The sequence below is a fragment of the Sceloporus occidentalis genome, unplaced genomic scaffold, assembly GCF_023333645.1.
Source record: "Sceloporus occidentalis isolate IW3139 unplaced genomic scaffold, rSceOcc1.0.p SCAF_119, whole genome shotgun sequence".
Taxonomy (NCBI): domain Eukaryota; kingdom Metazoa; phylum Chordata; class Lepidosauria; order Squamata; family Phrynosomatidae; genus Sceloporus; species Sceloporus occidentalis.
Window position 1 is genome coordinate 1,807,722 of NW_028317099.1, and position 16,217 is coordinate 1,823,938.

General features: G+C 40.1%; 1 pseudogene; it reads left to right on the forward strand.

The window, feature by feature from the left end:
• Positions 1-16,217, forward strand: part of LOC149282325 (tyrosine-protein kinase BTK-like) — an 88,739-nt pseudogene that overhangs the window by 65,751 nt on the left and 6,771 nt on the right.

Genomic DNA, 16,217 nt, shown 5'->3' on the forward strand with positions numbered 1-16,217 from the left:
CGCTATGCAACAAGCTCCATCTCGTAAAAAAAAAAACAACAAATTATTGATTACTTAACAGGATCTGTTAAGAATAAAAAGGGAGGACTGTGAATATTGAATATGTGCCTTCAGCTTCTCAGCAGATATTTTTATGTTAACCCTGAGTGTCCTTTTCTGTGTGACTCTATGTGCAATGAAAGGTTAAGAGTGGACAGGTGGTTGGCTATTTCTTGCTCCAAGTAAGTTAAAAGAAACTGACCAAGTCTATTCAAGGACCACAATGAGGGGGGTCAGAAGTGATTGATCATCTCAGCTGCAAACATGGTCTTTGACATAAACTGACCATAATAGGATGAATGGTTTTCTGTATCTTTCTGTATGTATATTTCAGGACACTTGCTAAGTAGACAGATCTTAGCACGTAGCTCTCTTGTTTGTAAAGGTATATAAGACATGTGTTGTTTTCATTGAGAGAGAGTAGTCTGGCTGATGACACTCCCTCGTGTGCACGAGCAATAAAATCTGCTTATTCAACTCTTTTGGGAAGAATCTGTGTCTCAAAGTTACTGAGCATTCACACAGCTATGGAGCCCCAGCTTCTCCCTAAGTAATTGTTTTTGTTTTCTCTACTGAGGTAACTTGCTCTCTGATACTCTGGAAAGCCATACAGTAGTGCTTTTAACATTATCACAAATCACATATTATGCAGGAAATGTGTGCAAACTCAAATACTGTAAAGGGGTTTATTGACAGTTTCTGCAAGTATTGGATCAATTTTATGGAATTTTAAACTCTGTAAAAAATAAGAAAATTAAATATATTGATCAACAAAGTAAAAAATTAGTAGGCAGTTATATTATTGTCATCTCAATACACACTGCAAGTGGAAATTAACCATCCACTACCATAAGATCTACCTCACAGTTGAAGAGGACAGTGGCAATGAGGTTAGTTGAAGAGATTCTGGTTAATACTGTATTACTAATTTTTGCACCTTTGCACATACTTGATACCGCCTCTTCGTTAAAATGTGTGTCTCTCTATTTGTTCTGTGTGTTTCACAATACTTTATCTTTTAGTGTGTTTCTTTCTCTCTTTTTTTTTTTTTTATTTTGTAAATATTTATTAACAACAATTTAAAAATGCAGTTTGTTGTAAGAAAATTAGTACAATATCTATTATACTATACAGAAACAGTTATATTATATATTTCTGCCACTTCTGTTCAACAGTCTAAATTGCCTTCAACCAGAAATTCTATCCAGTTTTCCCAGAGAGTATAACTTTTACTGTTCCAAAGGGTTTGAGCCAGAATTCCCTTTTCCATATGACATTGGTGTATTAATTGTGATTTTATCTTAGCCCAAAGGATTCATTCTGAAGATCTCCAATTTCTGGCGATCACAATTTTTATTTCAGTCAATAAGTGTAAAAGAAATTGTGTATCTTTGTTTGCAATGTTGGGTAAGTTTAAATGAAGTAAAGCTCTTTCCGGGGTTAATTCCCAATGTTGTCCAAATTTATTTACCAATCTATGTGAAACACTTTGCCATCATTTTTTAATTGGATTACAATTCCACCAAATGTGGATCATGTCTCCTCTCTCAGCTCCACATATTTTTACTAAAACGGAGGGGACTAAGTACCACCTATTCATAAGTTTAAATTGAAGCTCGTTCATATTTAAACAGTGTATCTTTTTGTATGTTAGGTTTAATACTCTGTTCCAATCTTCCGTGTTTATTTTAATTTCTAAATCTTTCTCCCATTTTGCTAACGCTGGGGGAATATGGTCTATTTTACACATCCTAATCAATTTTAAAGATTTTGTCAGTAGCTTTCTATAATCTCCTCCTTCCGCTAATTGTTTAAATAAACTATGAGCTGTAGAGTTCGGGTTCCAATGTAAAGTTTTTAAGAGGAAGCTCTTAACCCTCAGATATCTAAAACATTCCCCCACTGGAAGATTAAATTCGGATTGAAGTTGGTTAAATGATTTTAATGTATGTCCCTCCATCAGATCTTTTATTTTATTATACCTCTTTGTTTCCAGTTAATTAAGTTTACATTTTTGTTCATATATTCTATGTTAAATAAAGGAAGGTTTGTTATTATCATATCTTGGAGTCCTAGTTTAAATTTAACCCAATGCCAATTTCTTACAAGATGTTGTAGAGCTAGACTAGTTCCCAGTTCTGTTAGTTCTATGGCTTTCCTGGAGGAGATCCAGAACAGGGGCTGTAGGTCTTTATATGGATAGCTTCTTGATAATTCCCCTCTGTACCTTATTTCCTGAGTCGCAATAATACTTTGTGTCAGAACTGCCTGTGTGAACAATGCCGCCTGTGCATATTCCCTAATCAGAGGGACTCCTAGGCCACCATGGTTCCTGTTTTTTGTTATGACTTGTAGTTCCAGCTTGGGCTTTTTAGCTCCCCATATGAATCTGTTAATAAATTGTTGAATTAATTCTAACCAACTAGTAGGTTCCATATGAGGAATCATCCTAAAGATATATACCGTATTTTCCGGCGTATAAGACGACTTTTTAACCCATGAAAATCATCTCAAAAGTCGAGGGTCGTCTTATACGCCGGGTATACTTACTTACCGAGCCGGACTGGAGAATTACGATTCCCCACGAAGCCCCTAAAACATAGTGTATCTCTAGGGGAGGGGCGAGCGGAGAAGCCACCTCCCCTGGGCCGGTCTTCAGGGCCGCACCGAGGTAGGTGCAAGATCGTGATCTCCCCAACTAGCCCTGATCAGCGGGCGCCCGATGAGCAGGGCTGGTTGGGGAGATCACGACCTCCCTCTAACTAGCCCAACATTAGGGAGCTCGAGGTCTGGCACTTCAGACCTCGGCTTCCGTGCTCCCTAATCAGTACGTGCCGGCTATTGATGCCGAGCGCGGGGATGAGGTCATATCCCAGCACTCGGCATCAATTGCTGGCGCGTAGTGATGAGGGAGCAGTAAAGCATAGGTCTGAAATGATAGACCTCACGCTCCCACAACTGGATGGAAGATAGAAGAAAGGTAACAGATGGGGAGTATTGTGTGTATATATATATATATATATACCGTATATATATATATAATATATATATGTGTGTGTGTGTGTGTAAAGGCAGGGGTGTGTGGTGAGGGCAGTGTATAAATGTGTATGTATGGACAGGAGTATGTTAGTATGTGTAGCTATATATATATATGTGTGTGTGTAAGGGCAGTGTATGTATGTATATGTCTGTGTATGGGCAGTGTATGTGTATGGACAGGTGTGTGTAAGGGCAGTGAATGTGTATATGTGTGTTTGTAAGCTGGTGTGTACGTGTATATGTGTGTAAAGGAAGGGTTGTGTGAGGGCAGTGTATGTCTATACATGTGTGTGTGGACAGGCATATGTTAGGGAGAGCTGACCCACCCAATCCAAGCAGGCTTTGTATACAACAACCAGCCAATCACCGGTAAGGTACATCGCTTGCCGTGATTGGCTGGTTGTTGTATACTGGGTAGAGGGGTAGTCTTATATGGTGAGTATAGCCCAAACTGTATATTTTAACTGGAAAAGTTGGGGGTCGTCTTATACGCCCAGTCGTCTTATACGCCGGAAAATACGGTATGTATTTGGGAAGAATATATGAATTAATTACATTTATTCTCCCCCACCACGAAATAAATAATCCCCGCCACTTTTTAAAAGAGGCATTCATATCTTTAATTAAGGGGAGAAGATTAATCCCCATCCACGATTTTGGTGTTGTATTAATACTTATTCCTAGATAACTAAGGGAGTCTTTAACCCCGGTTAAAGCCCATTATCTCAATCTGTTGTTTTTGTATAGTATTGAAATTATATGACAGTACGATCGATTTTTCAATATTCAATTTATAATTTGACACAAGGCTGTATTGATCTATCCACGTCATAATATGTTTCACAGAGTTTAATGGGTCCCTAACAGTCAGTAATACATCATCTGCCTACAATTTTATCTTTTGTATTCCCTCTCTTTCTCTTTTGCCATTTTACCTATCATTAGTTTCCATTCACCAGTAGTTTTCAATAGGATAAAATGTTTCTTCTTACCAATATAAGTTAACTAAGTAAGCCCTTCTCGCTGAAGAAGCCCATCAGGGTAGACCCTTTGTTATATACAGTTACAGAGTAAAGTTTAATTAATCAACCCCTTCTGACATAGTTGCCAACATTTGAAAAAAGGATTCAGGGACACTTTGCAGCACAGTTAGCTCCTTTCTATGATTGCCCACTTTCTCCCCATCACTCTTCTTTCTGATTATCTCTTCCCTTTCTCATTGTCTCTCCCTTTATCTATCATCCTTATTCTCTCTTCCTAACGAACATCTTTTTGTTTTTCATCTTTTATCTTCTCTCTTTTATCTTATCTTCTATTTTCGTTCTCATCTCGGCAGACATAACCCCATGCGAACTTTTGCCAAAATGGCAACGCTTCCAGTGACATCCTCTCACCCGATCCTCCATGCGGGGGCCATCACCCAAAGCACTGTGATTTTGATGATCTTCACCTTAGGCCAAAATGGTGACTTTTTCAGTGGCATTTTCTCATCAGATTGGAGGATTGGACATAACCTGTTGCAAACTTCCACCAAAATGGAGGCGCTTCTAGTAACGTCCTCTTGCCAGATCCACCATTTTGCCCTGCGTTGAACTTTGCAGTGCTTTCAGTGAAGTTTACATCTGGTTGGGTCCATGGAGATGCAGACGAAGATAGAAGATAGAAAATAAACATATAGAGAACGTGGGAATGAACAGGAATGTGAGACAGTGGATCAGAGTGTGAGCAAATGTGGGCACCAGGCAAGAAATGTTGTTCCTGAATTAAAAATTAGCATCCAAACCTAGAGGGCAGAATTCGTTGCCTGAATACAAACAAGCCAAATGGAACCAGCAAATTTGTCCAAATCGTTTTTTTTTTTCTTTTTTAAATATGTGAAGGGATTTATCATAGTACTGGAGGGAAGAGGCCATAGTCTAAAACTGGAGGGTCAGGAGTTTAGCTATAATGAGGTAGTTACAGAAGAGTGATCACTGTGAGAACCTGCACACTAATCTCTGTAGATATTTGTAACTTTCAGGTACTTGCAACTCTGGGCTATGGTTTGTGTTAATTACTTTTTAGACCTCTTTTGTATGGGTCTGAATTTACAGGTAGTATATTATTGTGGGTAACCTTTACTAACTTGCAAGAGAATAGGAAAGGAATGTTTTTTGCTATTTTATTAAATTTTTCATTGTTTTTTCTCTGAAGGGTATCGAGTAACATACATTTTGTGCAGTAATCACAAAGAAACACAAATAATGTACCTTGTTTTCAAGGATTTCTTGAATATCCTATAAAAATACAATTCAGCAATTATAATTAGGTTAAATATTAGAGGTAACGCCTCTACCATTGTGTATCATTTTACTTTTAGGTAATAACAAGCTTTATATGTTCGGTGTAATAAAGCAGTTCCACCTGCATGTTTATTTTAATATGGTGTAATTTGTAATTAACTGACATTTAACAAAGAACAGTAGAGATGCGAATATGGTAAAGTTGTGGTCACTGTGTTGAGCAATATTGATATGAAACAGTAGAATTTGCCCTGGTACTTAAAGGACAGTGGGTGATAAGCCTGAGATGTGGGCCGCACCATACACTTTTACAACATGTGGTTGCATGTAAGATGTAGTTGGGAGGGCATGTCAGGTACCAGCCCATTGTGCATTAGCCCAGTTTGGTTATTTTTCTTCTTCTTCCTGTATACCTAACAATGTTTAATATATATTTCAGCCAAGAGGGTTATATACCTGGTAACTATGTCACAGAAGCCCAGGATCCACTGGAAATATATGAGTAAGTATAGAAAAGGTTTAAAAGAAATATTCAGAGCCTCGAACTTGAGTTCCTAACCAATTCCGTATAAGTCTTTCCAAGTGGCCTAGTAATAAAATGTAGCATAACACACTTGGCATATAACACATTCAATGTTTGTTTTCCTGCACTATCCAAATACATCCATTTGCAGAAAATATCTGCATAGAAGGTCCACAGAAGAGCAGAAAAATTATCCAGTCAGGTTGTAAATGTTGCCAACATTACATTTACTACTGATGATATTTTGTTTATGCAACAGGTGGTATTCCAAAAATATGACAAGAAGTCAGGCGGAGCAACTTCTGAAAACAGAGGTAATAAAAGTATGGTGAAATTAACAGATAAAGTTCAAGTGAATCAGATAACTTTATTTATGCCTTGTTTCTAAATATGTGCTTTTCCTGCTGGTTGATGCACCAAGTCTATTTGATTTGTTTTCTTTGTTAAGTCCACTGTTTTATTATATATTTTTGTGTGTATGATTGTGTGAGACAGTCTAATTTAATTGTAGTATTTTTAACGTTGTATTCTTAATGTCTCTTATAGGCTAAAGATGGAGGCTTCATAGTAAGAGATTCCAGTAAGGCCGGAAAATATACAGTGTCTGTGTTTGCCAAATCATCAGGGTAAGTGTTGTAAACACAAACATTTTTGTTATCAGTTTATATATTTGACATTCTACATTTTTCTTATAAGTGTATTATTATTATTATTAATTTTTTCAGGGAAGGGATTATCCGTCATTACGTAGTGTGTCAGACCCCTGGGAATCAATATTACTTGGCAGAAAAACATCACCATTCCTCTATCCCTGATCTGATCACCTATCACCAGCACAATGCCGCAGGTGAGAACTGAAGTCACAGGAATATTATTTCACAAGGTGCCATTGTTGAAATCCAATGGAAGCATAAAGCTCTGATGCAGCACAACCATTCTTCACATTTGATCACAGGCATACAGCGCCAATTAGCAAAGGGCCTTAGCAGCTGTAACGTGTTTTATAGTACTAGATTACATGAGATACAGATTCCTGGTCATATGACAGATGTTTAGTAACTGTAACTAGATTGCAATAGCAAAATAAATACAGTTCAAGATGGTTCTTTAATGAGGTAAGTAGAAGTTCTAATGAATCATAGTCAGTCAGAGTTTAATGTCAAATCAAGGAAATTGTTCACAGACGGGGAAAACTGTAATGTACTAGCTAGGCAGATTGTAATTTCTGAATTATGTAAGATGAGAGAAGAAGCAATATAAGTAGGGTAACAGAAGAGCCTCCCAATTTGTATGTACACAGAGTAAGTGAGTAGGGGGAAAAAGTTGCAGGTTCAGTTGTAGACAATTTCCAAACAAAAGATTCCATGCTAATTTAGAGTGGCGTTGAGTTCTCAGGTGTCAAGTGAGTTATATTTAACATATGCACCAAGTCTTGGGAGAGTTTGGTGCCTCCCATATGATATTATTATTATCATTTATATAGCACCAACAATTCACAGTTGTTACAGTATGTGTATTCAAAGGGTATAACAATACTAGAATTGTCAGACAAAAACATACCGATACATTAGGTAAAAAGGGCCCTGCTCACAAGATTACACTCTAGCGATATTGTTTATATATACATTAACCCTCACCCCCCTGACCTGACAATGGATGTGATGCTTGAGCAAATTAATGAGCATCTGTGAAGGAGTGAATGAATATTTGTGAATGACTGTATAAATGAGTATCTAAATGAGGGAATTAATAAGTATCTGAAAATGAATGAATATCTGTGAATGAGTGAATTAATATCTGAATGAGTGAATGAATGAGTGAATTAATATTTGTGAATGAGTAAATTAATATGTGTGTGATAGCATGGATGTGTAAGCATGGCACAGTGAGGCTGTTTGGGGGCAAAGATGCCACAGGGCAGGGTCATCCAGTGGCTGCTATAATGATCAGGTTATTGGCAAATGATCCTATTTGCCAGAAGTGATCTGATCGCCATCATTCCAATTTTGATTGGTTCTGCAGCAGTTTGAACTGCAGCAGATCCTTAACTCACTGATTAGTGCTGCTGCTGTTCTTTTTTTAACTCTTTCAATGCTGGTGCTCCATAGGAGCTCAGAATTGACTGTGATTTAGTCCCCACTAAAAACGGTGGCCCACTAAAAACTGCAGACCAGCAGCAGCAGTGCCCTGTGAAAATGGTTATTAACCTCAAAAATGATTGTGGCATTTTACGGGCTAACACAGCACTTATGCTCATGAAGCGATCAGGCAGCAGAGGAATGTTGAGAATCATCTGAGCGATGTGGGGAAATTTTTTTGGCATGACATGCCAGGTACATCACAGAACTAATGAGCCCACTTAGGCATGACATACCTGGTGGTTAAAACATACCATGTAAACATTTACAATGTGGGGTGGAAAATGTATGTCACCCCCAAGGCTAATGAATGCATAAGCTATTTGGAGTAGCTATTTAATTGGAGTAACATGTAGTCAAATCAATGAGACTAGGTTGGAGGTATTGATCAGAACTTCAATACCCTATAAAAAAACACAAAACAGATCTCTGAATACCTCAGATTATTGTAATGGGAACCAGACAACGGAATTAATCCATGGTCCTAACCAAATTTCTCTCTCTCTTAAACGGCAGGGGGTCACTGCTCTAGTCCAAATCAGCAGTGCTGCAGGAGATAGGAGTCAAAATGGTTTCTTTAAACCATCCACGTGATAAAGCATGCCAGGCAGATATACGGGAACGCACACACTTTATTGGAAGTGGGTATGGTTAATATGGTCACTTTTTCAGGAGAGGGGAAATTGACATACGCAGGAAAGGATTAACATAATTAGAACATAACATAAGGGATTACACAGACAACATCGGCACCAGGGGCGTACCTAGAGTATTTGGCACCCGGGGCAGAACCTGTATGTAGCACTCCCACGCACTTTAAAGATAAAAGATTAAAGGTAAAGACACCCACAAAAAATAATGTTGGCAAGAATATTTATTTCACAAATTTGAAAACTGTATGTCAACTGGAAAAAAACTAGAAATCTGAAAAAAAGAAATTATTAACTTATAAAAAAATTAAATAAGTTTAAATAAATAATAAATATACTTACCCAGACATTTATTGGTGGTACAGCGTAACCCCCATCACTATACACTGAGCCAGACATTGGCGGCAGTGTAGCATAACCCTCATCACTATATACTAAGCCAGTCATGGACATGGTAGGTCTCTGCCCCTGAAACAGCCTGCCCATGCCACCTTGGCCCCTGAAACGGCTTGATTGTGCCAAACCTGCCCCTTAAGTAGTCTGCCTGTGCCACCTTTGCCCCAAACACTTATAACATTCACTTACTCATTCATTCACACACTTATTTATTTACACTCTCTCAGCTGCAGATTTCACTGGTCTGGGGGCTAGTCGAGCAGCACTAGGGCCGCGCAGATATCTATGGGACCCAACAGCAAGGCTGCCATTTGGTTTCCCAGTAGGTGGCACTCCCCTGGTAAGTGGCACCCAGGGCAGACCCCCCCCCTTAGGTATGCTACTGATCAGCACCTGACTAATGTCATCATGCATACAACGGAGACAAAGGGATTACACTTACATTTATACTAGACAATGAGTCATTTTTAACCCCTTAACAACCTATGACAGGCCAGGCACGTCACGCAAAAACAGTAGATTAAAGACCAATGACGTGACTGGCACGTTATGGCATTAAACAAGCTTCTTCACTTAAATGGTGTTGCTGTAATCTCTCGATGTCGAGGCATCAGCAACACCGAGATCGGCATCAGGGGCCATGTCGGGCCTCTCTCCGGGGCGTCAACATCCGCCATACATATGGACTCCTAAGCTTCAATGGTGTCGCTGAAATGCCTTGATAGCAAAGCATTCAGCGACACAGAACACCCACCCCAGGACATGCTGTGACTGCTCCAGAGAGTGGTCACAACTGCCACTGTGAGAGATTTTGCCACTTGCAAGATAGCGACGCATCCTTTAAAGAAATAACCAAGTTTCCAAACTTTCTAAGAGGGTCTCTCCTGACCCTCCTGAGAACTCTGGCTCCCTTTGCAGGTTGAATACAGATACTGCATTGAACCATGCAAGTCAATGAAGCCTAGCTTTCTAATCAAAATGTGATTAGTAAAATATTTTAAAAAAATAAATAAAAATAATAATAAAAATATGGGGGGGAAAAACCTAAAAAATGTGGTAAAATTTAAAAATAATTATGCAGTGATGTCACCATCAGGGGAACCTTCCAGTTCCAGCAAAATGTAAAAAAAAAAAGTACTAAACTAAAAAAATAAAGTGTATTATTATGGTACTAAAATTAGTTCTGTATCTTCCCAAAAATCCTGACATGGAAAGAGTTAAAGTAAAAACATTTCAAATACCCAAGGGGTAGAATGGTTTGATGGGGTAAATTGGAGTTCAAAGATGGGGCAAACGCACAGACTGACCAAAATGGAAAAAAGCTCACTTCCAAAATGTTGCCTTTTATCCCCCAAACAACCAAACCCATGCATGAGTGGTATCACTGTAATCAACAGATGTTGCTGAACATATGTTGGGGTGTTATTTGACAGTGACGTATACCAGGAGCTGTAAATTCACACCTGAAGTACAGTTTGTGTGATAAAAAATACAAAAACATTACTACCACAAATTTTGACAAAGGCTTAAAAGTTTAAAATACCAGCATTTGAAATAACTAGTTTTCAAAAATATAAGGTTTGGTGGGGTAAATTGAATTGGCCAGCTTTTTTTCAAAAAATGAGCAAAATTGGGGTTTTCAGCATTTTTTTAAATAGAAAATAAAATGATACGATCAAAAATATCTGAAGAAAGCCCTTGTCCTGAAAAAAACAATATATAACTTGTGTGGGTACACTAATGGGTGAGGACAAAATTACCGCTAAACAGGAGCACGGCAAAATTGTTAAAACTGCCTTGGTCACAAAGGGTACAAAAAAATGTATCTATGATCACGCAGTAAGTAACTATAGTGTATAAACTCTGGCAGTGTACTGTTTTATTAGTTTTGGAATTTTTTAATTAAACCAAACTTTCTTGAAAATTATGGATTTTTTTAAAAGCTTATTTTAAACAGCAAGTGGGAACCTCAAGGTAAAAAGGAATAGTTTAATTTAATCATGTGTCTACTCCACAAATCGTACTCACTTACTGTAATCTCATTCTGATGCAGGACTGATATCAAGGCTGAAATACCCCGTGTGTTCAGTGAAAAGAAGTGCACCCTCTGTTGCAGGGCTTGGATATGGTAAGAAAGAAGTGAAAATTCTTGCAATAATCAAAAGAGGCCACTGGAACTAGACAGTAGGAGGTAACAGATAGGACAGTTGTAGATGGGGAAGTTTTAAAAGATGTACTGATTTGCACATTTTTCCTATTTCAAAGGATCATGGGAGATTGACCCCAAGGATCTGACTTTCTTGAAGGAGCTAGGGGATGGGCAATTTGGTGTGGTTAAGTATGGGAAATGGAGAGGCCAACATGAAGTGGCTATAAAGATGATCAAGGAAGGTTCCATGTCTGAAGATGAATTCATTGAAGAGGCAAAATGCATGATGTGAGTTTCACTCCTTGTTGCACTGAAACCCTATGCAAACAGATAAGGAAAGCTCTCTCTCTCTCTTGTATACACATATAATCCTTGCTTATCTGTAGAGGTAAAATAATGTACAGTTACATGGTCAATTGTCATTTACTTATTACCGTATTGGCTCGAATATAGGCCGCACTTTTTTCCCCCCACTTTAAGTCTTTAAAGTGGGGGTGCGGCCTATATTCGGGCAGGCAGCAGGGTTAGGATACAGATCCCCCACAGCGGTGCAGGGGACCTGTATCCTACTCTCGGATGTGCTCAGACAGCCTCCCCTGCCAGCACTTTCCACGGAGGGAGTGCCGGCACGGGAGATTGTCTAAGCGCATCTCGCAGACGTGCAGCGGCGATGTGCATAAACAGCCCCCGCTGCCGGCACATCTGCACGATGTGCTTTAACAATCTCCCTTGCCGGGAATTCCCACGGGGGGAGTCCTGGCAAGGGAGATTGTTAAAGCACATCGTTCAGACGTGCCGGCAGCTGAGGTTGTTAACGCTTGCATCGCCGCAGCCGGTGAACGTCTGGGCGATGTACGCTAACAATCTTCCTTGTCGGCACTTCCCAGCACTTTGCCAGCACCGGAAGTTGAGTACGCGTACTGCGTAAGTCTAGGGGGGGGACCTCTTGGGGGCAGAGTGGCAGCATATCTCAGGGGGGGTAGAGTGGCAGCATATCTCGAGGGGGGCACATATCGGGGGCAGAGTGCATATCTCAGGGGGGGATAGAGTGGCAACATATCTCGGGGGGGCACAGTGGCAGCATATCTGGGGAGGGCAGAGTGGCAGCATGTCTGGGAAGGGCAGAGTAGCAGCATATCTCGCGGGGGCAGAGTGGCAGCATATGTATGGTTTTTTTTACTAAGAATTTTTTTTCTTTAAAAAAGAACCTAACTTTTAGGGTGCGGCCTATATTCGGGTGCGGCCTATATCCGAGCCAATATGGTAATTATGCTCATCCTGCGATATTATAAGAAGTTTAATTTTAGAAAAGATTTTTTCTGTATAGACATATCTTGCATTGCAATTGTTGTTTGAGCATGTTGTGAAGCAAAAAACTAGATTAATTTCATGCAGAGTTTCATAATTGAAGGGCCTGCCATAGCCAACTCTATAAATGTAGGAAATCAATTGACTTACTATTTAATGTATTTGCAGGTAGCGATAAACGTATATACTGTATTTGATCAAGAATAATCTTACTTTGATCAGTTTTACTGGTTATGCAAATATCCCACTAAATATTCTAATTCTGAAATCACTTCTAATGGTTTACTAACTGTTTACATAACCCTTATTTAACAGATTAAATTATTCATTCTACAATACCGTTTTGTACCACTGATAATTTTCTAAACACATTTTTTATACTTGCAATGGCTTTGCACACACGTATTCTAGTTATATTGCTTCTGTGTGCTTTGCTATATCATTCTTGTTTGTTATGCTTTCTGATCCTCAGGAAACTGTCTCATCCGAACCTTGTTCAGTTGTATGGTGTTTGCACTAAGCAGCGGCCAATTTTTATCATTACCGAATATTTGTCAAATGGCAGTCTCCTTTCATACTTGAAGGAGTTGCGTGGAAAGGTAGCCCAAGGAGACTTGCTTTCAATGTGTAATGATGTATGTGCAGCAATGATGTATCTTGAATCAAAGCAGTTTTTGCACCGTGATCTGGTAAGGAGATCAAAAATTTCACAGTTCCATATTAGCTCTTTTGCTAAGCAGTCTGTTCTTATTGTAATTGTTCTCGTAGAATGATAACGTATTACACAGAATCCAGCAGTACCTGATCTGGATATTATTCCATTATGGAAGTAACATAATACATAGTAGCAAATAATCCTGCACAGTCTATAATTACTCATTACCTGTATGTAATCTCACCATTGTATGTGTTTACTTCCATAATCTTATGCTTTCATTCAGGCTGCCAGGAACTGCTTAGTAGCTGAAGACGGGACAGTAAAGGTTTCAGATTTTGGGCTTTCAAGGTATGAACCTCATCATAATCTGTTTTGGCTTTTGGTAATTTTAAAAAAAAATATCTGGTGTACCTTTTTTGTGTCAAATGAGATAACAACCGAAAGCAGGGGGAAAGATAGGTAGCCTGGGAAAGAGTGTTTCAGAGGATAGGGGTAATCCTTGAGAATCTTGCAGGCATGCATGAGAACATGAGAGGACGGAATTAGATCATTTCATGAGCGTAGAGACTAGTTAGGAGTGTATTTAGAGATGAGGGATGAGATTTATGTATAGGAACCGCTATAAGGGGCTTTGAAAGTAAGATTGTCAGGATAGTCAGGATTGTGGAATGAACCCTGAAGTGCACAGGAACCCAATGAAGAGACTGACAGTGTTAGTAAAGCAATGGGAGAGGAAGATAAGTCTGGCAGCAGCATTCATGGTGGATTGACAGGGTTACAATAGTCAAGGCGTGAGATACTGTGGACATGTGGGGCAATGTTTTTAAGATGGAGACGGCAGTATTTTGAATAAGACTGAATCTAAGGGGTGAACAAAAGGTCAGAGTCAAGGGTGACACAAAGGCAGTGAGCGTGAGGGGACGGGGAGATAATTGCACTATTGACATTAAAGGAAACTGATTAGGGAATGTTAGCATTGGAGGAAGGGGATTATGAGGAGTTTGGTTTTGGAAATATTGAGTTTTAGGAAACGTGCAGACATCCAGGTAGAGATAGATGCAAGGCAGTAAATTACATGATCTAAGACAGAGGGAGAGAGGTCAATAGAGGATAGGTAGATCTGGATGTCATCAGCATACAGGTGGTATTGAACGCCATGGATGATATTAGTTTGCCAAGTGAGGTAATATAAAGTGAGATCAGCAGAGGTCCTAGAACTGAACATTGGGGTGAGAGAAGGGGATATGAAGAATGACTGGAAAAGCAGATGCTTAATGTGTAAAAAGGATGGGAACCAGGAAAGAGGAGTGTCAGAGGTACCAAGATTGTGATGGATTTGATGAAGAAGAAGGTGGTCCATAGTGTCAAAAGCAGCAAAAATATCCAAAAGTTTTAGCAAAGAGTAGTGACCCTTGGAGTTAGCAATGAGTAAATCATCGGTCACTTTAGTAAGTTGTTTACAATGGAATCCAGATTGATAATTGTCATGTATAGAGTTGAGGAACTTGGTTAGTCAGTTGTACACAAGCCATTCAAAATGTTTGGAACCGTTAGGAAGTAGAGAGTAGGGAGGTAGTTTGACAAATTGGTGGAGTCCAGCCACATTGGTAAAGGGCTTTATGGTAGTATGCTTGAAGGGTTAGAAGGATCCAGTGGAGAGGGGGGGGTTGAACATATGAGTTAGTATAGGGTCAAGAGTGGATGAGAGAGACTGGGTAAGATGAGAGGGTGTAGAATCAAGGGGACATGTAATTAGACAAGAGAGAAATAGAAGAGGATAAACTGAAACAAAGTGCTCTCCCCAAACACCGACCGGCACCTCTTAAATTGTGCATGAATAAAGTATGGTACAACTTGCCTAGTGAAAAAAAATCAGTACCTTCACCACAGGCGCTGTAAAGGGATCACTGGGTCGTTCTACGCACCAGCTATCCCAGGACCCTCACGCCTGCAGGTAGGATCTTCTAGTGCCTGGAGCCCAGTAGTCCCAGAGCAGGTCTTGAGTCTCAGATGAAACCATCCAAGCCACCAACAATAGCTGACTGAGAAGGATCAACAGATGTGGGTTGCATTCTGGATCCAAAAGTAGATCCTAATCTGGAGGCAGCAACAGCAGGATGGCACATGACATCTCCAAAAGAATGGGAAACCATAGCTGAGTCCTCCACAGCGGGGTAATCAACAGGATCGTGACCCATTGACTGTGAACTTGATGGAGAGTCTGGAGTATTACCGAAAATGGGGGAAAAGCATATGCCCCCAAGGTTGGCCACGTCTGAAGAAACGTATCCACCGCCAGAGACAGCCGGTCTAGGAACCAGCTGAAGAAATTAATCACCTGGCGTTTTAGACAGGAAGTGAACCCCGAGCTAGATCTAGGGCGCGGAAGACGTCAGGTTGCAAGTGCCAGAAATGCCTGAAAAACCAGTCCGCAACCAGGTTCTCGTTCCCCGGGATGTATTCCACCCTGATGAAGAGGTGGTGATCCATCCTGAACACTAGGGAACAGTGCGACATGTTTTTGGTGAAGCTGTGGATGGCAAAAGACCTGGCTATTAGCTCCAAACAATTGATGTGGAAACTCTTCTTCTCCTCCATCCAGAGGCCACCCGTGGCCGAAACCTCGCAGGATGAAATCTGGGGTGTGCCCATATGGTGTAGCCACCATCGCAATTCCAGAAGCACCTCATCGGTCAGCCGAATGACCTGGTAGTGAGAGCCTGAGTGATGGAGATAGGACGCCTTTAGACGTTGTATAGCCCGATAATGAAGGGGACCTGGAAAAATAGCCTGTATGGAAGCCAAGAGTTGGCCTATCATATGCACCATATCCCTCAGAGACACGCATGAACACTACAGCAGACCCCGAATGATTGAGTCAGGGTCAGTTCTGATTTCTTCTCGTTGATTACAAAGTCCAACCACTGGAACCACTGGACCTTAAGAATGGTGTCCCTATAGAGGGTACTCTGATCCTGAGGCATCAAGAGAATGTCGTCCAGATAAACTATGGACTGTACCCCATGTCCCCGCAG